Raw genomic sequence first — 27567 nt, forward strand, 5'->3', positions numbered from 1 at the left:
CACCCTCACGCCCTGCACCTTGGCTGCCTGGACACTGTCTTCCAGGGGCCTCTGTGTGCTTCACCACGCACCTGGCATTCCCCAATTCTGGGCTATTCCAGTGCCCTCTGGCCCTGGGCCTCACACCGACTCCGTGCTGAGTGGAAGTGCACTGATGGACATGCTGGGCCTCCTGGACTGTCTGGGGGAGCCCGATATCCCCGTCTTGCTCATGGTCCAGAGAGACCAAAGTGGTGAGAGGGTGTGTCTCCATTCACGTGGATTTGCTCAGAGATTCTTAGCAATGTGAGGGACAAAAGGATGACATGAACACAGGAGAGCGGGGTGGAGGGGATGTCAGCAGAGCATGAGGAGGGGGCGATCCCGGGCTGGTCTCATAACCCCCTCAGCCTTGGCTTTCTCCTCTTTAAAGTGGGACAGACTCTTGTGAGGTGAGCGGGATCCTGACCCACGGCCAGACACTGTCCTACACGCCTAAGAGAAGCTCACTGACTCCTCGTGGAAATCTGTGGGGCAGGGACAGGCGCTATCACCCATTCCTGCAGAAGAAGTAACTGAGGCACAGAGAGGACAGGTGAGGTGACCACCCCAGGTTACACAGCCCAGGCCGTCTGGTTCCAGTGTCCAGGCTCATGGTCGGTGCCCACTCTGGGTGTCCCCCCTCCCTTCACCCTCCAGTGGGACCCACGGCCGCAGCCTCATCTCAGTGTGATTGTTCATGGGGAGCAGGGAGGGGGCACTGAAGGCCCGTTTCTCTGAGCACTGCTTTCCCAGGAGGCTCAAGGGGTTGGTTGTACTCACTGCTGGACCCCCAGGCCTGGCCCCAGGCCAGCCACCCTGCAAGGCCTGAATCAATGATTATTGAGTAAATACCTGAACATCTGCATGTACCTGCGTGGTGCCCCATTTCCTCATCTCCACAGCACACCTGGCTGCACGGCTGATACTTCTTGTCATCAGGCCTCTTCCAGGGAGAGTCAAGGGGACCAGAGCTGTTCAGCTGGGGACAGGGAGCCTCAGGGGCCCTGTGGCTGCCCCAAGCCTCTCCTGGCCTGTCCCAGGACAATCCACAGGGAGGCCCAGCCAGCTTCCAGGAACAGCAATGAGGTCCTCACCCCAGGGGTGTGGAGTAGGTGCTGAGTGACTCTGCATCTGATGGGGCCCTGGGGGTCAGGCTGCTTTCAACATCCATTCCAGGACTACACCCCTGCTGGCAGCACGGAGCTGGTCATAAAGGACACAGGCCCTGGGGCCAAGGTTATAGCAGGTCCCTGCTCCCTCTCTGTGCCTCAGTGTCCTCATCTGTAACAGAGAACTAGTAACAGGGCCATGGAGGGGCTCACTGAGACCCTCCTCTGTGGCCTTGGGTGGACACTGCCCTCCCTGTGCCTCAGTGTCCTTGTCTGTAACACAGAATTAGTAGCATTTTTCTTAGCCCCTTTGGCACATTTTTCTAAGTCACTTTCCATATTGGGCCCAGGGCTCTCACAGAGCTCACAGATTGGAGAGGTAATCAGAGTGAGGTCCCAGCCCTGGGGGTGCCAGGGGAGGACAGAGGGGCTGCAGGAGGGACTTGGAATCCAGAAGAGCTTCATGGAGGAGGTGAGGTCTGAGCTGTGTCTCCAAGGATGAGCTGTCATCTAGCCAGAACCCACATACATTATAAATGAGAGTGTGAATGAATGAATGAACATCCCTCTAACAGAGAGTGAGGGGGTCAGCCCTCCAGGCCAAGGCAGGAAACGCAGGGCACCCTGAGGGAACAGAGGGCCAGGCTGCAGTGTGATGCCAGCCTCATCATTTATGGACACCTTGCCGCCACTATAACCTGTGCACTGGCAAATTTGGAGTCCTCGTCTGTCCTTGCTCCAGGGTCCTGCTGTTCATTCCCAGCACTGCCCATTTGTCAAAATCTGTGTCCTCAAGTGAACATGGACCCGCCTCATGGAGGATTGTGAACAGGGTGTTTGTGTGCAGCCCGAGGCTGAAGAGGGGAGGAGAGGATGATGGGGGTTCCCCAGAGCGGGATCATGGGCTGGGAGGCATCAGAAGGATGAGGAAGGCCGAGCCTCAGGACTAAAGGATCCCACTGGTGGCGGCCTCTTTCATGAGGGGACTTCACAGGGAGGAGGAAGTCATGGGGCAAGGGCAGAGCTCAGTTTGGGGTTCGCTGACCTGGAACAACTCAGCACAGAGATGTCCAGAGGAGCTGGAGGTAGGGGACAAAGGAGCCACTGAGGTCAGGGTCAGAGCCTGAGACCCAGATGAGTGGGGCAGTGGTGCAGAATAAGGGGCTTGAGGATGTCAAGATATTCACTCATTCGGCCTTCAGGGCGGAGATCTTCGTGTTCACTTCACAGCTGCCTGGTGCCTAACAGAGCAGGGCTTAGGGAGGTCATTCAGTAGACACGTGCTGACAACCCAGGTTCTCCTGTTTCCACATTAAGTCCCTGGTGTGGAGCCAGCTGGCACTCTCTAGAGGCATACAGCCCCACCCCTGGACTCTGTATGCCTGGAGCCTAGTGGCACTTTACCTCCCACTCCCCACTGCATGACCCTTTGCACACCTGCATTTCTACAAGATATAAAACATCTTCTCTTAGTGTGTGTTTACTCTATGAAAACTCATTGCCTCAGGAACACAGGCAATGCCCTTATCAAAGTGGTAAAGCCTGTTGTTCAGGGAAGCCCCTGACAGATCCCACAACCAACCAGGTACCTGTGCATGAACTGATCATGCAGCCCCCTCCTCCTTGTGTGCACAGAACCCCCAATAACAGACCCCACACACCTACCCTTGGTGCTCATGCAGGCACCTCTTGTCTGTGGGGCCCGATGTGGGCTATAGCAGTGTCCCTATTAAACTTTCCTAAACCCTTCTCAGATGCTGGTAATTCTTTACCAACCCAAGTAACTAGCTCGCCATTGTGCCCACAACACCTGAGACAGAATTGGCTAAATTTTACAGACTAGTGATGCAGGTTATTTAGCTAGAAAGGTGAGATTAATGCTTACAAATAAAAAACAACACACATACTCAAGGTGGGACAAAGAACCCACAAGGACATCTAAGATCCTCCACGTGCATCCCACTGTGGCCTCAGGGCTTTTGCACTGGCTGCCCTTTCAGCCAGGAACTCTCTCCCTCTGCTTCTAAAACACCTCCAGGTATCTGCTCAAATGTCCTCCCTGACCTTATTTTTCTCCATGGAACTTATCACCGCCGGACATTGTGTATATTTTACTTATTTTTCTCTGTGTCTCCCACCAGGCTGTCTGCTGCATGAGAATGGAGACCTGCCTGTTTCACTCCCTGCTGTGCCTGGTGTCTTGAACCCGCCCAGCACACAGTAGGACCTCAGTGAATGTGTGCTGGGTGTATGAATGCTGTAGGCCACAGACAAGAATCTCCCCAGCAGTGATGGTAAGAGTCGTTCATTCACTACTTACTGAGCCCTACTGTGTGCTAGGGACTGACCTGGGTGGGAGGCACACAGCGAGTGAGGCACACAGCGAGTGAGACACACAGTGAACACACACAGTGTGTGGGGAGGGACACGTGCTCTGGAGAGCACACAGGGTTCAGATAAGTCAGGAGTGCAGGGTGGAGGAGGTTGACATGTTTCTAGACAGATAATTTTGGAAGAAGATACTTTTTCACCAACGTTGGCTCACAGTGAGTATTGTTCTCAAAATTAGAAGGGTTTAGTTAGGATCAAACAAAATGGGGACATAATGAGAAGAGCATATATACACACAGAATATAGACCTTACCCTGCAGTAGCGCCAGGATTCATGGAATCAGAGATACAGAATTGATGTAATCATGGTTTACAAGTAATGTGCATATTTTTAGAAAAAAATTGTTTTGAAGGGTTGTTTTGAAAACATTATATGTTTTGAAAATTAATACTAATATGGGATCTAAAATTTTAATACACCTTACTAGAGTCTTCTAGGGTTGAAATTTATCATCTTGTATTAAATAAAATTGGAAACAAAAGGACAATACATGATGCATTAAAACTATTTTTCTATCTTTGTTTATTATATACCTAGAATTTATACATCAGGTTTTCTGAAATTAATTGTAAATACAATCATACTATTATGAGCATGTTCTCTGGAGTTAATCAATCTTGATAGAATTCCAGAGTCAACATTGAATAACTGACTCTGAATAAGTTACCTATATCCTCTGTGCCTTTTTTCTCACCTAAAAAATGTGGCTACATGTACTACCTATGATATAATAATTTCATGAAGATTAAGTGTATTAATAACAGGAAACATTTAGAATAGTACCAGGGTTATTCTAATTAACCACTATATTAACTTTTATTATATTTTATCCAAATGTCAATTTATACCTATTTCCCTATTTCACAATCAAATTAAGAGTTTTCTTTCCATACTCTGTACACTATATTATTATCACTTTCTATAAACACAGAACTAATACAAATGTCATGGCACACATATAAACCCAAATCTTTTTGAAGTACTTCCTGTTAAGTATTAGCTTTGATTTCTCAACAGTGTATAGCATTTGAACACTATGGGTCAAAGGAATAACACACAAGTGTCCAGCTTCATCCTTCGGGGGCTGACAGATTCTGCAGGGATCCGTCTGGCCCTCTTCACGCTGTTTCTCCTGATATACCTGATTACCATGTTGGGAAATGCGGGGATGATACTGATAATCCGCCTGGATCTCCAGCTTCACACCCCCATGTATTTTTTCCTCAGTCACCTCTCATTCCTTGACCTCAGTTACTCAACTGTCATCACCCCTAAAACCTTAGAGAACTTACTGACTTCTGCCAAGTCTATTTCACAGATGAACTGCTTCACTCAGATGTACTTCTTTGTCTTCCTGGGTGCCACTGAATGTTTCCTTCTCTCCTCAATGGCCTATGATCGCTATGTAGCCATCTGCAACCCTCTGCATTACCCCATAGTTATGTCCCTAAGACGCTGCTGCTTCCTCATCCTTGGGTCCTATTTGATTGGCTTTCTGGACTCCTTTGTCAATGTCCTTTGCATAAGCAGATTGCATTTCTGTGAATCCAGTGTAATCCAGCACTTCTTCTGTGACACATCCCCAATCTTAGCCCTGTCCTGCACTGACACACATGACATTGAAATCATGATATTCACTGTCACTGGCATCACCCTAATGGTGTCTCTTATCACAATATCTGTGTCCTATATGTTCATCCTGTCTACTGTCCTGAAAACTACTTCCACCTCCGGAAAGCAAAAAGCCTTTTCTACCTGTGGCTCGCATCTCCTGGGAGTCACCATCTTTTATGGCACTATGATTTTTACTTATTTGAAGCCAAGTAAATCTTACTCCTTGGGAAGGATCAGGTGGCTTCTGTTTTTTATACTATTGTGATCCCCATGCTGAATTCATTCATTTATAGCCTTAGGAACAAAGAAGTAAAAAATGCTCTCTGTAGAGTCACTCGGAAGAGAGAGGGATCCAGGCAATTAAAATAACAGTGATGCTAAACTTTTAAATTCATCTATTTTTTTCTTGCTTACAGTGTATTTCCTTGTTCTCTTTCCAGAGATAGTAGAATACTTTTTTTTCCTTCTGTTTTGCTATCTTTCATTTGACCATTTATGATCTGGGCATTTCCAGGAATATGCCTTTAGAAATTCACATAGTAATTGGAAACTATGAAATGTTAAATCTATGGTTTAAGTACTTGTGTTTTTAAGGGCAACTGATTTGCAAAATGAAACAAAATACAGTTGTCACTTTTAAACTGTATCATACAAATTCCCATGTATACTCCAACTTCAGAGAATTTCATTATGGAAAAAAGCTCCATTGGGGGAACAATGATAACAGTTTTATTGATTATTTCATGTTTTATGGAGAAGCAATATAGCAGAGTGATTATGAGCATTTGCTTTGGAAGCAAACACTCCAGAATTCAGACTCTAGAACTGCTGTCCTTTTAGCTGCATAATCCTTAATAAATCACTGAAACTTTTCAGTCTCAAGTGTCCTTGACCACATGACATAAGTAACAATTCCACATCCATATAGTTAATATAAAGATTATATCAGATAATGGATATAAAACATTTAAGGTGGTACTGATAAATGCTGGCCATCATAATCAGAACACTCACTTTCCTGAGTATTTTTAATGCACATGAGCTTTTTTGTAAAGAACACTCCTTTCTGTTTTATAAATTACTTTTGATTGATTTGAAGAACAAAAATACAAAAGGCAAAGGAAAAACTGAGCGCTTCACAATTTTGAACTTAGAATGGTATATGTTACCATTGGAGAAAATTTGAAAAATATTGAAAAATTTAAAATACTGGAAATGTCCTAACAGTTATTAACAGCTTTGTATGTGTTCTTCTAGATGGACAGTTATATATGTATATGTATATATTAAATACTTAAGCAATATTTCTGTTATTTCTTATGTAGTTTTTTGAAGCTTTCTGTGTACACTTATGAGTTTAACCATTGATTATTCCTTTGTCATTGAGACCTAAGCTGAATGTGTTCTTTGCACATGAGAAAAATTCAGACTGTTACTTTGCAATGCTTTGGACATGACATGTTTGAAATTCATCACATTAAAAATCTGCATGCAGTGGTGGCTACCTGAAAGCATTTAAAAAGCTAACCTTCTTGTGATTCATCTGCAAGCTTCAGTAAACTGCTTCTTTCTTGAAATTCTGTGTATGTTTTTTAAAAAATCATTGCCTTTCTCCTGATTTCTGTAGGTTTGTTATAATCATTAAAGTAAATATTGAATTAAATGTTTGACTCATTTCTTTTAAATTTTTTAACAAAGATAAATTGTAAAGCTATGAATTTACTATGAATTCAAGTTTTGTGGCAACTCAAAAACTTTTGTCAAGTAATCTGCTAAAATTTCCATTATTTTTAAATTTTTCTTCTACATAATCTAGAATTGGAATTTTCATGTTTTTGCTATTTAAAGGTTATTTAAGAACATATTTTTCTGTTTTCCAAGTATTAGATTTTTTTGAGTGTGAATTTTGGTAACTATATAGATTGCTTTTACTAAAAAATTATTGTAACAATTTTATTCTTTGAAATTTCTATTGTTTACTCTATAAAATTATAGTTGATTATTTTTCTTAAATATTTGTTAAATATTAAAATAAAATGTAAAAGTGCAAATTTTTTAGGAGTTAATATAAAAAATTTACTAATTCAGAACTGTCAAATAATTTATTCAAGTCTTTTAAATATACATTATTTTCCTTTACTTAATTTATTTTAAATATTTCTTCATCCAATATGAATGCCATTTAAAACTATAATGACTTATTTTTGCTCTGATATCCATGCTGTCTAGACTCTGTATTTAGAGCTAACACTATTTGTTTTGTCTTGCAATTGTCTAAATTATGCTTCTTTGGCTCCTCTTTCATCTTGTATAAGCATTATGTCGTTTCATATGTTTACAGGCCCTTTTCATGTTCCTAGTGTTTTTTATAAACTATGCTTTTACTTTGCTTTCAATTATTTCTATGATTAGGAAATGTATCCCATTGGTTTGTGTTGGCAAATATGGTCTGCAGATTCTATGATTTTGTGGACTACACTTAAGTAGAGAAAATTGCAATTAAATTCAACTAAATTCTAATTAAATTAAGACTACCCTATCCTCTTTACAATTCAGTTTAGAAACCATGGTTATTATACCATTACACAGGTGTAATACAATCTATGGGCAATAAGAAAGATTTAGACTATTTGCATTTGCCCTGAACATTCCTTGTTACATTAGTGCATATCATAGTTTATGTAAAATGTAGCCTGAAGCAGCATACAACATAATACTCTTTTTCATGATGCCATGCCAAAATGCTATTTAATAAAAGTATGATCAAGAAAATAAGACAAGAATAGAGCATGTCAGAAACATAAACAGCTGTGTTTGCCTCAAAAAAAAATGGATAGATATAATGGTGATAACATAATTTGTTAGGCACTTACTATGTGCCAGACAACGTTCAAAGGGCTTTAGAAATATAATTAACATGGTTTATCTTCACAAGATAACTTGCAGTTAGGTATCAGCAATATCTAAATGTTAGTCATATGTAAAGGGAAGCCACCTTTGTACTCATTTAGGCAAAGACACACAAATAATCCTGAAATTGTCTCACTTATCTCACATCCAATCTATCAGCATATAATGTTGATTCAAAATACAGAATATAGTTACACATAACATATCTCTAAAATAAGTCTTTCCAGGCAGTTTTTTAAAGGTAAATATAGTAAAAATTGTTTCAGAAAGTTAAAAATAAATGTATGGGCAAATGTGCATTTAGGTAATACAAATGAAAACAAAACATTGGTTGTCATTTTAATGTAAAAAATGCAGATTGCAGGAAAGATTAAAATAAACAAAAAAGGATACTTTGTATTGATGGATTTCAATTCATAAGGAAAACTTAAAGGTAAGTGTTATCTGTGCAAATAGTCATGTAGCAACAAATATTCTAAAACAGGAAACTTCTCACAGAGGAAATGAAAAGACAAAAATACATGACTCATACCAACATTAGGAAAGCCTAATACACAGCAGTTAAACTTTTTTAATCAAGAAAACATTGAAGAGGACTTAAAAACTTAAAGCACTCATTAAATATGATTATTTTATAGAAATTAATAGATAAATATTAAGCATTGACCATAAATAAGAGAGATTTCAGTTTCTTTTCAAGTGTACTTGCAGTATGTAAAAAAACTGCCATAATTAGTGAAAACAATATTCTGAATTCAGAATATTTAAAAATTTTATTCTTTCTAGAAATGAATGACAAAAACATTTTCAGTTACAAATAATTATTTCAGTTAGGCATTTAAAGATAAGTTACTAAACCACTCCCAAGTGAAAGCGAAATAAGAAAAATACCAGATAGATCTATAGCAAAAATATGACATATTTAAAACATGGGGAATGTCACTGACATAGTGTTCCTTGGAAACTCCATATCCAATACAGAAGACTAGAAAAGAAGGACAAAATAGACTAATGAAAGGAAGAGGAAAATATTTAAAGGAAATACTAAACCAGAAAATCTAAGCAATAACTAACATTGACGCAAAAAATGCTGTCACTGTTTCACAAGTGTCCCTGAGTTGAATTAAAAAAAAAAAGTTTCACAGTTTTTAACCTGTAATATTCATTCATTAAGGGAATATTTATGAGGAACGGTATGTATTAGACATTGTTCTAGACTCTGGAAAATAGATTAGACAACAAAATCAAATAGAAATGAAACTGCATATTATGCAAAATAATTGAAAATGCAATGGTGCATTTAACAAACAAGGAATGTGAGGAGATATAAAGCAGATAAACTGTCAAATAAGATCCTCACTAAGAAGAGAGTTTTAAAGGAAAGAATCATGTGAATAGCAGTGGGGAGAGCTTTCCAAATAGGAATAATAAATGCAGAAAAATTGGGGAGGATTTGTTTCATTAAGAAATGCTCTGTTTATACTGTCAAGTTGTTCTTAAACTTAGTAATCCCACTTTAGGGAAATATATGTAAGTTGTATTCTATGTTCTAAGAATGAAATCAAAAGGATTTTCACAAAATACAAATAATAATAATGGAGGAATGAAAAAGGAAGAAAGAAAAAAGAAAGAAAGGAAGGAAAGAAGGAAGAAATTAAGGAAAAAATGATCTTTGAAGGGCACATATCCTTGCAATAAAAATGAGGCCTGCTGGAAGCAGAAGTGAAAGTGAGCATAGTAGGGATGCTTTCTGTACGTTGGTTTAAGCCTGGGCGATGAGGAGTGGTGGCATCTGCAAAGACATCACAGAGGGGTAAGGGTCAAAGGAAAAGTGAGCAAAGCTGAGTCTGGACCACACCTGTAGGGAAACCCAGAAAGATGTAGAGGAGCTTAGTTCAGACAGAGCCAAATCCAGAGCCAGATGTACCTTAAACTGTAAATTGTGCTTGGTTTGCCATTCTTGAGTTTAAGTATAATCTTGATAAATCCTAATGCCTAGCATCTGTATTCTGTGAAAAATTATACAATTAGTTTAATGTACATGCTCTGGATGAACAAATAAATACAAGAGAAAGTTACCCTCACAAGCATCATGGTAGTGAAACTAGGATCATATCTGTGATCCTTGACTCACTGGCTGGGATTAGACTGATGTCCATGCGTGGATCTAAGGATGAGAAAAGTGCTTTAAACTGGAGTCCAAATCAGTGATTACACAGAAAATGGTACAGGGGTATGTCAGCTGTAGGTTTGCTATCAATTGGGTGGTATTGGCTCAAGCTTGTCAGATATAATCATAAAGTTACTTGCAATTGCAACTTGGAATTCTATCCAACTTAACTTGCATTGAGATGAAAGTTAATACTATACATTTTAAAGAAAAGAGAACATGCATGTGTGACTGTGTGTGTGTAAATAAACAGAGGATATATGCCAGCGTTCATGTGTTCAAATTCTAATCCTCGTACCACAGAATGCGACTGTGTTTGGAGATAAGGCCTTTGTGATGGTAATTAAGTGAAAATGGAACCTTTAGGGTGGACTCTGATGCAGTAGACTCACAGAGAGAAAAGAATATGTGAAGACACAGGGTGAGGGAGACTGCAATTGATGATACAAAGGCCAAGACTGCAGAAGGCAACTCTGGCTTCACCCTGAACTCATACTTGTGGACTCTGGACTAGTGAGAAATAAATTTCAGTTGTTTAAGCCGCTATCCTGCCGTGCTTTGCTGTGTCAGCACTCATACTATTGTGCTGATGCAGTCAGTATCTACCTATCTGTACCCGTCTGTCTATGTGTCTGTGTATCTGAATGAATCAAGTAAGAAGCAAATGGAAGACTCATTTTTTCTGCCTGTGTGGAAAGTGCACAGGTGGAGGTTTGACTATGATCTTTATTTAAAGGTGTCTAAAAAGAATGGGGAGAGTACTACACTAAAATAATTTTATCATAACTTCTTGATATGGAGACAAAGAATATCATTCTTCATTTGTTTCAATTTACTGGTTAATTTGAAAAATACACTTTATTAATAAACCAATGTTTCCCAAACACTCTCTTCATGGCCTCTTTGACATCTTTGTTCCTTAAACTATAAATGATTGGATTCTGCATGGGAATCACGATGCTGTAAAATACAGACACTATCATGTCATGGTCCAAGGCATAGCTAAAACTCAGTCTCACATACATGAAGAGGAAGGTTCCATGGTAAATAGACACTGCAGTTAGGTGAAAGCCACATGTAGAAAAGGCTTTCCTTCTCCCTTCAGAAAAATGCATCCTCAGAATGGCCAGCAGAATGAAGCTATAGATCAGGACAATAAGGATAGTGACTATCTCAATAGAGCCCATGAAGTAGAAGATTAGAAGCTGGTTTGTGTGAGTGTCAGAGCAAGAAAGAGCAAGGAGAGGAGGGATGTCACAAAAGACATGTTTAATTTCATTGGACGCACAGAAGTACAGGCTAAATTTGTCCACTGTGTCCACAGAAGCATTCACAATGCCACCAACATAAGAAGCAGTGATGAGTGGCACATAGACTCTGGGTGCCATTCTCATTGTATAAAGGAGGGGCTTGTAGATTGCTACTTAGCGATCGTATGCCATTGTGGCCAAGAGGAAGCATTCTGTGGTCCCTAAAATAACAATGAGAAACAACTGGGCTGCACATTCAAAGAATGTAATGGCTTTATTTTTTGACATAAAATCTACTAACATATTTGGGGTAATTGCTGAGGAAAGGCTGGCATCCACGTATGATAACAGACTCAGAAAATAGTACATGGGGTTGTGCAGCCGGGAAGCCTTGGTGATCAACACAACTAGTCCTAATTTTCCCATCAGATTAAACAGGTAGATCACTAAAAACAGGGAAAATAGGAAGATCTGCATGGCAGGCTTGTCTGTGAAGCCCTTCAGTATGAATAGAGTCACTTCAAGTGACATTCTGCATGGTGACCCCTCAAGAAACAAACTTGAAGCTATTTATAAAATTATAATTCATAGTGCTATGACAAGAGTGAACAATACTGTGACTTAAGAAATGTGAACCGTATTCTCATATTTATTTCTTGGAAATGCGTAACTTCCCAGCAGCAGTTCCAGAGACAGTGATAAGATGGTGGGCCAAAGGATGATACCATTCACTGTGGAATCAGATGGAAGATTTTGGATTTAACTAACTGGTTCATTTCCTGTCATTTCTAAAAACTATCAAGTCAAATGATTAATTTTCTACTGAATTCTATTAGCTTTTTCCCTATGAGGTCACACTAAAACACAAAGTTTACAGCTAAAGAAAGATTTCTTATGTAATTATTACATTAATATTTATCTCAAAAGCAGAATACATATTAATGTGCAAAGTGTATTAATAAACTTGAATATTTAAAATGCCTTTACATGTAGAACAGGCTGAATAAGATTTGTTTGGTAAACTAATTGCCTACTGAATTGTAGTATTTTATGAGTTAATCTCTGTAAAAACATTTACAGCTCCATTAGATTTTTCTGAAAAGAACTAATTAATTTTTTTCTGAGAATTGAATTGGTTGCCATGATTGAATAATTTGGTCTTTCATTTTGTTTTGGGGAATCTAAGTTCTCGATAATTAATACTTTTTCTTCTCTCAAATTCTGTGGTGAAATAGGAGAATTATAATAAAAATAAGAAATGTTTTTTCTCTCATAGCGTAACATTTGATTATATATCATTGATTTTTTTATACAGGGAAATGACAGGTAGGTAACTATTATTTAAAAGTAACAGTTAAATAAACTTACAGATATTAGTCATTTAAAAATATAACTACAACAAAAACAATCTTTGCACCTAGACATAAAACTTAATATTTAAGAGTTTAAAAAAAACTTAGCAGGAAATGAAAGTTAGAAAAAGTCTTTCCTGTGTTGTCCCATGGTTAATCAAATGAGGACTCTCAGTGTTACCTGAACACGAATTCAGAGTTCTGTTATTCACCTGTAATTACAACACTAGTTGGAGGATAGTTTTTATTTAAGTCATTTATTTTTTATAAATCTACCATTCAAAAAATCTGAGTCAGTCTTCAGGGTACCTAGTGTACTGCAAATAATCTGCACATTATTTAAATTCATCCAGTTTCAATTCATTCAGATGAATCCCATTAGTGAGAGAAAGAGACATATTGATTAGAAAAAGTGGTAGAAGGAGACGAATGTGCATACCAATAACCTTCTGGAAGACAAAGCCAAGGTCACCCAGAGAGAACTGTCAACATATGACTTTAATGCAAGGTGGAATAGTCCAAATACCTTAGGCTCAGTATTGAAGCACTAAGTTCAAAAAGGAGGAGAGAAATAATAACTACTAGTTATTGAACTGTAGGAAGGGGGCTTTGCACATGTTACTCTAGTTCACCTTTGCAGAAACCCTGCCAGCTGAGAAGTGCCAGAAAGGTTGAGTCCCAGATCTCCCCCAGGGTACATGCGCTTTTCACCACTTCTTCCCTCCTCTTACTGTATCCTGGCTTCATTCTGGATCTGATCTTCCTCCTCTCATCCCCCCACCCCCACTGAAATAAAATAAAACATGATCTTTGATGCATTTGGATATTTTCAAACCCTTAAGACAAGAGAAACACTATGACACAAGTAGTAATCTAGAGTGGCTTCCGCATTATGTAACTAACAAAACAAGCATAAAAAATTACTGATTATTTTTCTCACATCAAAACATAAGCCCCCAGATCGGTGAGTAGGTCAAATGTTTTCTTGGCTTCTGTTGATAACTTTCCCGTTTTACTTTGACTTGGTCTGTCTTCTTCCAGAAGGAAAATAAAAACTTAAACTCACTACTTCTACAAACATGAAACAGTATTGTCCATTTTGCTTTTGTTTTGTTCCAAGAAGTATTGTTTTTCAATTTTTAGACAAACACTGCATGAATTACGTTGTGATGAATGCGTTCTATTCACCAGTAGAAACGGCAAAAACAGAAAGCCTTGGTACTATAACATAATTAATTTTGATAATTTAGATCCCAACTCTTGAAATATTCTGCAGATGATCTGAAAATTTCTCTTACCTGTGGAACAGAAAATGCAATCATCAGTACATTGTGAATATGGTTCCTTCAGATTCTTATATTCAGTTACTTAACTGTTGGTAAAACCCACAGGAGAAGCCCCAAGGGGAATATGCTCCAATTTTCTTCTGGTTCAAAACAGCAACATGATGATTTACTCAATAATAAAAAAAGTAAGTGGCTCTAAAATAATGTACTACATGTTGATATGCATAAAATGAATAACGTTTTCAATGTCTGGTTTAAAATGATGCCTTCAAAAAATATATACATTGTCTAACCCTATATAGGAAACCTTAAGATGTGAGACATATTCTTATACCATAGCCCTGACACTGGGTTAGCACTAATTTCTCTGAGAACCAATGCTTTCATCCTGGCAATGTAAGCCATATTACATAGCAACAAGTAGGTAAATACGGTAAACTCTAGTAATGTAAAACCACAATATATATTTTGCAGAATCTAGCAGATGGATTTATAGTCAATAAAATTCATTACACATTTACTCTGTTCAAATTACAAAGTGCTTGGTTAAAAAGAGTAAAGTATAAATTTTGAGCTTATTATAAGTTTATTATTCAAGGTAATAAGAAAAGTAAAAAGAAAAGAAAAGCCATGGAAATGTGGAGACCTCAAAAGTTTAAAGCTCTGTAGGATTTTGTAAGCCACGTAATCCATGAATCTTAAGTATTAACCTATAGGGAAGCTATTATATAGAGTATCTATAGATTGTTCAGATTAAATAAATCTATGCAGAATAAATTTTAAAATATCTAATATACACATACAATAAAACACACACAATCATACATACCCACACAAGCACGCACCTAGGACCAAAATAGAGAAAATTAACATTGGTTAACAAGAGAGATCCAGTAGAACTTATATTTTTCTTCAGTTTGCCACATGCTGTCAACCATTCACAGTCACAAAGGGACTGTGAGAGACTGATACAGTTATTATTGTATTAATTAATTATATTTTTGGTGGTAGTGGGGAGATAATTAGATTTATTTACTTTTAGAAGAGATACTGGGGATAGAACACAGGATGCATGCTAAGCATGTGCTCCACCACTTGAGCTATACCATCCCCCTGTTCCTGTTCATTGCTGAATAATATTCCACTGTAAAGATGTACCATGTTTCACTTATCCATTCAATAGTTGATGGGCATTTGGGTTATTTCAAGGTTTAGAATATAGTGAATTGGGATGCTAGAAATATTGGCATACAGGTCTTGGTGTAGACACATTTTCTTTTATTCTGGGTAAATAAGACTGAGTGAAATTGCTGGGTGAGCTGCACCATTTTGATTTCCTCCCAGTAGTGGATGGATGAGAGCTCCAGTTGCTCTCCATCACTGTGAGCACTTTGTATGCTTACCTACTATTATACTTTAAAAATTCTAGTCATTCTGATAGATATTATGGGATCATATTGTGGTTTTAAAATTGTATTTCTCTAATCACAAATGTTGAACATTATTTTTTATAGACTTAGTTGCTACCAGTGTCTAGTGTCTATTCAAATGTATGCCCATATTTTGATTATCTTTCCTTTTGTTTTCATATTGTTGAGTTTTTAAAGTACTTTGTATATTCTGTACAATAAATTCATATTCTTATTCAATATTCATATTCTTTATTGAATAGCTATTCAGTCTGTGGTTTGTTAATTTTCTCAACAAGGTGTTTCACAAAGCAAACTTTAAATGTGATAAAGTGTAATTTAACATTTTTCTTCTAGGATTCATGAATTTTGTGTTTTATACAAAAGTTTGTGACTAACCCACAATCACAAAAATGTCCGAATTTGTTTCTCTTAAAGTGATATTTTTTTAGGGTTTTACATTAAAGTCTAAGATTTATTTTGAGACAACTTTTATATATGATGCAAAGAATGAGTCATGTCTGTTTTTTTGTGATATAAAGCTATTCTTTACATTCGTATCATTAGAAAAATACTCTTCTTCCTCTGTAGATTTTCCTTAGCAATTTTGTCAAAAATCAATTAACTGCACAGTGTGAATCTATTGCTGAAGATTATTTCATTGACCTACGTACTCCTTGATGTATTAGTTTTGTGGCAAATCTTGAAATTAGATTGTATAAATCTTACTTTATTCTTCTTTTTAAAAATTGCTCTGACTACTTTACTTTCTTTGCTTTTTTAAATAAATTGTAGAATTACCTTGTCAATTTGTTTAAAAAATAGCTTGTGTAATTTTAATCAGAGTTGCATTGAATATATGGGTCATTTGGGAATGCATTTAATAAATCTTTTTTTGATAATTGTATGTATATCAGTATCATCTTTCATTTTTCCTTTACTTCTTTCTTTTCTTCTTTCCTTCTTTCTTTCTTTAAAAATCAGATTCCATTCCCTATCTTTTAATTTAGTATCTCTGAGTGTAAAGCTTAAGCATCTATGTATTTTTCACAATTTTTTGAAGAATTTCTTTAAGTACATGGCCTAGCACTAGTCTATAGATTAGTATAAAGGGTTCCCAAAATGACACAAGATGCTACACAACTCAAATTTTGAGCTTCATCTTTGTTAGATCTCTAAGATTCTAATGTTCTATTACATAGAATTTTACAGTTATTCACATACTGTCCTATGTTTGTTGTCAATGTTTCATATTGCTTTATTTATATCTTATCCTCTCTATAAACTACCCAATGAGTTTTAGAATACCTTTCATACTATTTACAAGTGTTCCTTTCTCCTGTTTACCATATGAAAAACCAAAATCCTCCTGCTCCTTCTTGGTCCCAGAAGGGAATTAGTGTGTTTTCTCCTTGGGACATCCCTGTAGAATTCAAGAAGAGCTTGAGAATCTGATATAAGAGTTCAGATGTTCAGAATGCATAGTATGGCTTCATGAAATGAGTAGCTCCATTTCTACAGGTAAGAAAAAAGCTTTTCCATCATTTACAAAATACACCAGAAATTATAATCTTGAATCTCAAACTACATGATACGCTTTAGTATTTAAATTTGAAATAGAATTTTTTTTATTCAAGACCTTTATTAACAGGTGCTTGCAGTTTGTTGACTTTTTTTAACATTATTTATTGATTTATAATCATTTTACAATGTTGTGTGAAATTCCAGTGTTCAGCACAATTTTTCAGTCATTCATGGACATATACACACTCATTGTCACATTTTTTTCTCTGTGAGTTATCATAAAATTTTGTGTATATTTCCCTGTGCTATACAGTGTAATCTTGTTTATCTATTCTACAATTTTGAAATCCCAGTCTACCCCTTCCCACCCTCCACCCCCCAGTAACCACAAGTCTGTATTCTCTGTCCATGAGTCTATTTCTGTCCTGTATTTATGCTTTATTTTTGTTTGTTTGTTTTTGTTTTTTAGATTCCACATATGAGCAATCTCATATGGTATTTTTCTTTCTCTTTCTGGCTTACTTCACTTAGAATGACATTCTCTAGGAGCATCTATGTTGCTGCAATTGGCATTATGTTGTCAGTTTTTATGGCTGAGTAGTATTCCATTGTATAAATATACCACATCTTCTTTATCCAGTCACCTGTTGATGGACATTTAGGCTGTTCCCATGTTTTGGCTATTGTAAATAGTGCTGCTATGAACATTTTTAGTTAACTCAGAGTGGAATAAAAATTGAGTGAAAGAATGCCAGGGAACATAAATAGGAAAGAGTCTTTACACATTTAGGTCAATAGATTTGTAAGTTAGAAATTTTATTTAATTTCTTTGATGGAAGATAACATAAGGCGAATAAAGGGAGTGAGAATAAGAGGCTCTATTTCAAATGTAGGAAAATTAGTGAATGGAGAGAAAATTTTCTGTCAGTCAACCATTGGGTATATGACATTTGTGGATCATTTTTGTCTCTCCTGGAGGGATATACATATTTTAAATTTATTTTATTTATTTCACTGACAGTAGTAAGAAAGAAGTCAGTTACAGAGAGGAACAATGGTATCACAGGAGGCAGGGAAAGATGGTGAAAACTACATGCATCATGATGAAGACCTTGGGCTGAAACTTGACTCTGGGTTGTTTTAGCTGTGACAGTTGCTATAAAAGGGAAATGAAGGAATGTATGCAGAAATCCATTCCTGTGGCCTGTGCTCAGCACTTGGCAATTATTAGTTTTTCTCTTTTGAAAACTTGGTGTTTCAATGTTGATTCTAAGATATTTGGATTTTTCTGTCTTCCGTTAAATTATATTTTTGAAGAAGCCTTATATTAATTTTAAAATCTGATTGTAGATTATTGAATTCTTCAAGAGTTATAGTCATTTTCTTTTCATAATTCTAAATCCTTTCAATATATTCTAATATTGACTTAGTTTTACCCAGTATAACTTTCATTTTTGCCTCTAGCAGAAATGCCTGTTTAAAGAGGAATTTAGCTGAAGTATTTAACTTTGTAGTCTTTCACTCTCTTTTTGAGCCAAGTCAATTTAAGCTCACTGTAATGTAGAAAATAGAATTGTGGTGAGCTGTATGTGTATTTTTTGATATCAACAGAATACACAATTCATAACACTTCTTTATTCTCTAAGGAATAATCCAGAGACAGAAAGAGTGAATAGAGTAAAAAAAAATGATTAAAATTGATTCACTGGATTTATCCTGAGAGAATAATGTTTTGATGTGTATTAATAATCACAAATCACATGTTACATGAAGGTAAAGAATGAAATATCTTATTTGAAAATGAATATGTTTATATTCCTATATGACTGAAGCATTATGCTATACACCAGAAACTGACACAACATTGTAAACTGACTGTACTTCAATAAAAATATATTTTAAAAAGAATGAAATATCTGGATTAAGGTTCTTGCCACTTCTATTCAATGATTAGTTATAACACTAATTTTGTGATCCAATATTTTCTAATGCTTTAAAAATGCATGCATTTAATGACAAAGTTCAATTATAGGGTAGTCTTAAATTTATAACCCAAACTGACATATTCAAAGGAAATTGCTTTGCATCTTTATTGCTTTACACATTTAATTAGTCTGCCTGGATGCATCTGGTTTTCTCCCCTTGGTCATTTAAATATATTGGTACTTTAAAGTAGGTAAACTTTGGAGAGCAATTCTAACATCAAACGTGGCTTTTAATCTTGAACCTGGCCTATCAACATGCCCTTTCAGATTCTAAATTCTGTTATTTGTCCTGAACAAGAAATATCATTGAACTAATGTCAAGAATTGTATCAGGGCTACTCTTCTTATGATTCTCCTCACATTTAAAAAAGTAGTTATTTCAATATTGTGGCATAAATATTAATGTTCTCATTCTATAGGTGACCAGATTATAACAATTACTGAAAGGTCTGGAATGCTGATATTCTGTTCTAATGATCTATACACCGATATACTATCTCATGAGTTTCAATGTCAGAAGGAAATTATTTTTTAGCAAATCACTTGGTATTTTAATGGGCTTTAATATGAAGACAGCTAACAGAATGCAGTGGTCAATTAACCAACTGACCTGATGGTTTAGAAATGGCATGAATTCAATCAGCAAGTGAACACCCATGTATTTCCATTTGATTCTGCAGTCAGGGGCATGAACACTTGACATGCTGCCTTGTCACTTTCTCCTGACTTGCACCTGGGAAATTATACATCCCCTGAAATTAATATGATGACATGTCTCGCATTCCCCTGAGTCACTATACTGAGTCAAAATGTTGCTTATTCTTTTGGAGCAAATGAATTGTGGGAAACACTGAATGTTGAAGTAATCATAGGTGATGAACGTATATATCCAACAGTTAATAAACTTAAATCCAGATATTTGAGTGAGGGCAGTAAAAATAATTTAAAAATAAATCAGGTAAATTGTACATAAAGAATGTTTCTTTTATAAGGAAATCAAAAATACCTTGAATAATTAGCAAAGACCAGTGGCACCATTTCCACTTCTCAGATGCTTTGGGAATAACCAAGGAATTGCATCAAGTTCCCAGAGGAGTATCTCAAAGGGGACAGACACATAAATTCTTCTGGCTGCAGTCGGTCTAGTAATCACATTGGGGAACAAGGAGGCATTCCTTGTTTTAGGTGAGTAGATGGCACTGATTATCCTAATTACTAGATTAGATCCAATGACAATTCTTGACCCCATCTTCAATTTTAAATTATAGATATGGGTTTTAGTCACCAATGCCAGTCTCAATACTCTGTACCACAAATATTAATAAACTTTTTTCATAACTGGTTTCTAGATAATGATATATTTGGCAATTCTTATTGGTGTTCTTTGAAGGTAATAAGGGACCTCATTTCTATGTGTTATTATTTCTATATTTATACTAGGATTCTAGATCATAGGCCTTCTGAAGAGGGAATAAGCATTTCCTGAAAGCTCTTAAATGTTGTCTAAGCAAAGATGCTGACTGAATTTTTTTTCTAAGTGTCAATGCCTCAGATATTATAGTTTCTGATCAGGCTTTCAGTTATTCAGTAATACGATGTTATCATTATCTCTTATTGTCATGCATTCATACAGTTTCATTTGTGTTCTACATATTTATAGCCTTGTTTTTCTTTTTTTAGCTAATAATCTATAATTGTCAGATTGCAAATTTCCCCAAGAGAAGATTCTGAGGCCAGGAGTTGGGTATATAAAGTTAACTTGGTAGATGATTCTAGGAAGCAAAAATGAGAGAAACAGGAAGTGTGAGACTGAGAAGGGAGAAAGCTAATAAAGTGTGCAGTAAAAAATAGATTACTGCTGTATGCAACTAAGTTTCAATCACTTAAGATGTAATGCAGTGCCCTTCAGATTTCTTTTAGGGATTACCTAGAAGAAGGCAAAGGCTTGGATATTTATCCATTGATTCTTGTCCCTTATTGGTTGGTTATTGCTCCTCAACACATTAAATCTCAGGCACTTCCAAAGTGCCTAGCCTGTGGTCTGAGCAAGATCTCAAGATATTATGCCTTCAGAAAAAGAGGTCATGGGACATGGGCTTCTACCAGCATGCCAGAAAATAATCTAGCATGGCTGCAAGCCAAGTCATGGGTGGCCCAAAATGACAAGGGATGAGAGACAGATATGTCTGCTACAGTGATATTTGTAACTGTAAGTTAATGGCAAAGCCAAAATAATACAAAATGGACTTTTTACTTGGGCTAATATCTCCACCACACCACATTGAGAGGATGTCTTTGCCCTACTATCTTTACATAAATTTATTTTTATATGAATGGTGAGGCTAAAGGCTTGGGAGTATAGCCTATATATTGACAGCAGGGGAAAAACTGAGTCTAAAATCAATGGCATTAAATGGTCAGGGAAGATTGGTCTTTGAAAGAATCACCAATCTATTGCATGCATTGCACTCTTAGTACTGGTGAACTCACCACTCCTTAGACACTTCATAATCTAGCCCACGATACTGCCTTTCCTTGCTCATAATGTACTTAGATGCATTAAGGAACATTTTCTTCTTGATCTCTTTTTTGTATTACAAATTGTGCATATCACAAGTGAGTAGGAAAAAATATGTTTTGAAGGATGGGAAGAGGAGAGCAGGAGACCTTCCCATATCTCTCCAAAGGTCTGTTATGTGGCACAGATAAAACACCAGCTGTTACTCAGCTGTTAGAATTTGACCCACGCATTTGAGAATCTAGCATTATTCCACGTGATTATAATGAAGAAGTATAGTTTTTAAAAAATCTTCAAGGATTATAACAAGCCACATAATAGCAGTTTAGGGGATGACACTGAGTATAATACTGAACATCTTAAGCAAAAATTTGGTGTTTTCTAAGTAGGACTTGCCAAGCAGCACAGTTGGTCAAATTCCAAATTTGTAATTAGAGAAGATTTATATTGATTTTATGTCCTTCACTAACACCACCTAATTGTAGTTAGTGGTCCTTTATGGAGAAAATTCAAAATCTTTTACACAATAGGGAGTGAAAACATATATAAGGAAGGACTTGTAGCCTTATTAGCTGGGTTGAATGAGAGAAGTATGGGTGTCTTTAAATACTATATGTACATATTTTTAAAGATGCTAACTCACTCAAAGATTGACGAGCCTGACATACTTTTAGAACTGTTCAAGATTCTTCTTTCTTTTATCCTTTCTGGTTCTTTCTCTCCTTCCTTTGCATGGGAATACAGTATTCTCAGCTGGATCAAACATGTATCTCAGTTGAGGCTATTTGCAAAGTTTTCTAGAAAGCTTAGCTGAGATTTGGTGTTTGCATTTGCATAAGAGGATCCCCATGGGCTTCAGATCCATTCCCCAAGTCCTGGTGCAACTCTGAAATGTGTGTTTCCATCTGAAAAGAGTCATTCTTGTTGCTCAGTCTCCTTGTTTCTTTCCAGTTAGTGCTTGGGTGGGGATGATAAGGCGAGGATCAGATAAAAATATCAACTCAGCTCAGTTTCAGAAGAACTCCAAGGATTTGTAAAATATGGCAAATGTTTGGATGAAGAGGTTTGCCACAATGAACAAGCCGGGGTGGAAACTTCCTTTCTTTGGGTATAATTTTTTTGTAGCTAAAGGCATAGACATTGCCATTTTCCTTGTTTGGTTGCTACTAATGAATGCTTATTTTCCCTTTTTGTGTCTGTGAAAGTTACTGGTATGAGGCAGATTTAATCTTCCAAATTAATCTTGAATTCATGTCTTCTGTCATGTTTCTCAATAAAGTTTTAATTTTTCTCCTTTTACAAGTAGTTCAGTTTACTTTTTATAAATATTTTATCAAAGATATGAAATTCCCCTTTTATTTTTAATTTTATTGTTTTTATTTATTCTAAACAATATTATTTCTTTTTTAACATTTTTTATTGAGTTACAGTCATTTTACAACATTGTGTCAAATTCCAGTGTAGAGCACAATTTTTCAGTTATACGTGAGCATACATATCTTCATTGTCACATGTTTTTCACTGTAAGCTGCCACAAGCTCTTGTATGTATTTCCCTGTGCTATACAGTATAATCTTGTCCTGTCTATGTAAATTTAAACAAAATTCAAATACTTCAAATGAATCATGCAATAGCTAATTCCTCTTGTTCCCTATGACCGTCTTTATTTTTCATCCTTATCCTTCATGCAGTGATATCATTTGCCAGCCCCTGAGGCATTTGAGAGAGCATTCTCTGCTTCACAGAGATGTTTCTTTCTGTTGGATATGTATATCCATAGTAGTTTACTAGATGGTTTTAATTTTTACTTGTCTTAAAATGTGCTAGAAAAATATAACAACTACAATATTAAATTCATCATTTCAGAGATATTGGGCTAAGGTCAAAGCAAATGTGGGCATACTTATCTGTTGTTCTTTCCCAGATTGAATCAATTACAGATGTAGGGTCTACTTGGTATGCAATATAGGAAAAACTCAGAAACTTCAAAAATTGGCTTACATTTGCTGAAGTTTCAGATCCACATTTCTTGAAGAAATAAGTCATTTATGTGCAGTACAGTGGGCATATTGGGGACTACTGAAAATTTGCTAAATTATTTTCTATCATTATAAACATCACTAAACAATATTTAAAACTCATAAAAGCATGGTTGAATGATAGTACAATTTAAAAAATCAAATGGATAGTGGAATGAAAATACCATTTGTCTATGTGGAGTTATAATGAAGAGAAGTGGATCAAAGTCTATTAAATTAGTTTCATAGCATTTTTTTTGGAGACTGGGGCTAAATTGCAAGGTCAGGAAGCAAAGGGTTATTACTTTTTATTATAATTCTTTCTAAAATTGATACATTGTAACCAATTATGTGCGGTTTAAATGAAAAAAATTTTTGAAAAAATGTAAGAATTCCCACTCTGATCGAACTTCTCTGATGACATTGTTGACAGAGCTGTAAAGGAAATATATGTACCTTGAAGTGAGAACCAGTACATGACACACAAAAATCAGATGTCTACTTTAGATCTTAGGTTGTAATGGTCTCTAAATTTGCTTCCAGGTTCAATGAGGGGGTTGAGTCTTGTTTTAAATCACTCTGTCAAAAATAATGGGATCTGTCTTACACAGAATGACTGTGAATACTAAACTTTTCACAGATGATGTCTTCTGAAACCCAGTGTCTCTTCTGATGGTTCTTCCCACAGTTAATTTCCTCCATGGCCTGGATGGACAGACACAATCAAATGGAGCTGAAAGAATTCATTCTCTTGGGAATCACAGACCACCCTGAGCTCCAGGCTCCATTATTTGGGCTCTTTCTCATTATCTACATGATCTCACTGGTGGGCAACTTGGGTGTGGTCATCCTCACCGAGGTGGACTCCAGGCTACAGACACCCATGTACTTCTTTCTCAGACACCTGGCTTTCATTGAGTTTGGTTATTCAACAACTTTGGGGCTCAAAATATTGGTAAATTTTATAAGTGATCAAAACACAATCCCCTGTAATTAGTGTGCCACACAGCTGGATTTCTTCATCTTATTCATCATCAGTGAGCTTTTCATCCTGTCAGCAATGGCCTATGACCATTATTTGGCCATCTGTAACCCTCTGCTCTACAGTGTAGTTATGTCCCAAAGCCTGTGCTGGGTGCTGGTAGAAGTCCCCTACCTTTACAGTGCCTCTGTGTCTCTGATAACCACCATAAAGATATTTACTTCATCATTCTGTGGCTATGTCATTAGTCACTTCTACTGTGACAGTCTTCCCTTGTTAAGTTTGCTGTGCTCAAGCACCCGGAAAATTGAGTTGCTCATACTGATCTGTTCAGTGTTTAACTTGGTTTCATCTCTTCTGATTGTCCTTGTGTCCTACATACTGATCCTTAAGGCCATCCTCAGGATGAACTCTGCAGAAAGCAGTTGCAAAGCCTTCTCCACCTGCAGGTCTCACCTGACAGTGGTAGTTGTGTTATATGTGACCCTCTTCTTCATGTACATGCAGCCCAAGTCCAGTCATTCCTTCGATTCTGATAAAATAGCTTCTGTGTTTTTCACTTTGGTAATTCCCATGCTGAATCCTATGATCTACAGTTTGAGGAACAGAGAGGTCAAAGGCACCCTGCATAGGATGTGGAAAAATCTGTGCAAATTCCCTATATAGTTTAATACGCAATGCATATAAAACAAATTAGACTATAGACAACTGTTTATTACATGTGATGAACTGTTAGAAAGCAGTAATGAGTGAAAGGAATGCAAACTAGAAACATGTTTCTCATTTTCAACTTATAGATATTCAAGTACTGATCAACTTTGATTTGTCCTCAACTTTTAGGGCAAGAGACTGAAGTCCAGATCCCTGTTCTCATGTTGCCACATATTTATGTTGCAATTGAAGGGAAGTCTTTTTCACTGCATCTACCATTAAATAATCTTGTTTTCAAAGGTACACTTGTGTCTTTTAATAAAATATTTCATGTGTGTGTGTATCACACAATATTTAAATACTAGTGCCTGTCATACTGGCATACTGACACATGGAAGATGACAGTGACTATTCTGTGTGCTGGGCATGTATACAGCAATAAAAAAATGCATCAAAAATATTGGCCTTCATGATGCTCTATCTCCTTTGTGTTTGCTGACACCTCAGATTTCTGTTAAATTATGGTATGTAAACATGTATATGCTCAGGGAAGAAAAATAAAAGTGTAACTGTTTTCAAGTAGCATAATTGTGTTAATTAAAAATCCAAAAGAATTTCAAGCTAAAAAATTAGTAATAAAAGGTAAATTTTGCAAAACTGGTGGATACAAGTTCAGCATACCAAAAGTTCATTATGTTTCTATATACTAGAATGAAACAGGTAAAAATAAAATTTTAAACAATACATCACACTAGAAAAAAATCTGAAAAATACTCAAAAAAATCTAATGAGTGATTTGTGTGACATTATTGCTACAAATTATGGAAACATTATTGAGTTATTAAAGAAGACACAAATGTAGCAATATACCATGCCCATTGGCTGGAGGAAATAAATGTGATGAAGTCAGTTCTCTCCAAATTTTCTTATAGATTTAATGCAATAAAAAAATTCCTCTTTTTAAATTTTAAAATAAAATAATCTCTGTATTCTCTTGGTTCCTGATTCCATTTTTATAATAATATAATTATAAGATGTATAATTTTTTAAATTATCTCTACATGTCAGAAATTTCTATGCTTTATGTCATTTGAAGCTCACAACCATCTACCAAGGCACATATTCACAGAGGGCATGTAAGAGATTAAACAGTGATTATACCTTGTATCATGAGGCTATGTAGTGAAATTTGAATCCAGATTTAAGTCCAAAAAATCGTCCACTTTTAACACACATGACCTAGCAACAATTCAATCCTAGTGTCTACTCTATGCTAAGTGGAGAGAAACAATTGAATCCTTCCCAGAAGCTAAGCTTGAGGGACAATTAGAATTTCCTCATAGATATGCTCCCACCCTGTTCTGTGACCAAAGCAGTTAAACCTTCCAGTGGCCAATGTCAGTTTCACATCCTAGGACTTGGCCCTGGCTAGTGGGAGAGGAAGGCCCCTGCTTCTAATTATTCAAATTTGATCTCTGAGGAAACATGTCCAGAGACCCCCCAGGAAACCCATAATCTTCTCTGGGTGACCTAAGGTTGGGGGACCAAGTCCTGCAGGGGACATTTGTTCATCCACACCCAGGGGCAACCCTGTCTTCCAATAAGACATCTTTTACTCTGAAGGTTTAAAACACTAATGATGCCAATGGGCCTTTTTCCCTCTCCCTGCCAAGAATAGGATCAGGTATGGACAACAAATTCTAATCCCTCACCCTCTGCCCTTCTCAGAATAACCAGTAAACATGCAGATATGTGTCCTAAGGTGCATGCACTCAATTCCCTGAGGGATGGGACCACTCCAATCTCCAGGCTCTCCTGGACCTAAGTCACTGAAAAATTCCATTTTTTAAAAAAAAAAATTACTGAAGCTGGTATTAAAATTAATATGGAAATGCAAAGATCCAGAATAACCAGAGCAATATGTCAGAAGAAGAAGAATCCAGAGGACTTCCAATCACAGATATCAATTCTTTTAATAAAGCTAGATTATTTTAAAAATTATGTCATCGGTGCAAGTATAGACAGACAGACCAATAAAATAAGTGAAAATCAAGTCTAAAGTAGAGGGGGGAGGGGAAGGGCTGGGGAGAAAAATGAATGAATATGATATTAAGTGAAAGACCATAGGTTCTCCAAAAGTTACACTGGTATAAACAAATGGAAAAAATATTGAGCTTTACTCAAAAGTACAGACATTTTATATGTTACATTTTTTCTTCGAATATGTGATACAGTTAAAGGATACAGCGTATAAGTAAAAATGTGAGGTTGATTTCACACTTGGAAATCAATCTATGTAATTAATTTTGCTATAAGTTAAAAGAGAAACTATAAAATAGATTTACAATGAAATTAAACACCCATTTGTAATAAACT

General features: G+C 36.5%; 4 pseudogenes; 3 read left to right on the forward strand and 1 right to left on the reverse strand.

The window, feature by feature from the left end:
• The first annotated feature begins 518 nt into the window (after positions 1-518).
• On the forward strand, positions 519-25669 carry LOC102536885 (olfactory receptor 8K3-like; annotated as a pseudogene).
• LOC107035347 (olfactory receptor 8K3-like) overlaps positions 3292-27567 on the forward strand; it is a 47148-nt pseudogene continuing 22872 nt past the window's right edge.
• LOC102537127 (olfactory receptor 8H1-like) lies at positions 3300-6713 on the forward strand (annotated as a pseudogene).
• On the reverse strand, positions 10937-12029 carry LOC140694431 (olfactory receptor 5T2-like; annotated as a pseudogene).

Source organism: Vicugna pacos, unplaced genomic scaffold (genome assembly GCF_048564905.1).
Source record: "Vicugna pacos unplaced genomic scaffold, VicPac4 scaffold_21, whole genome shotgun sequence".
Lineage (NCBI taxonomy): Eukaryota > Metazoa > Chordata > Mammalia > Artiodactyla > Camelidae > Vicugna > Vicugna pacos.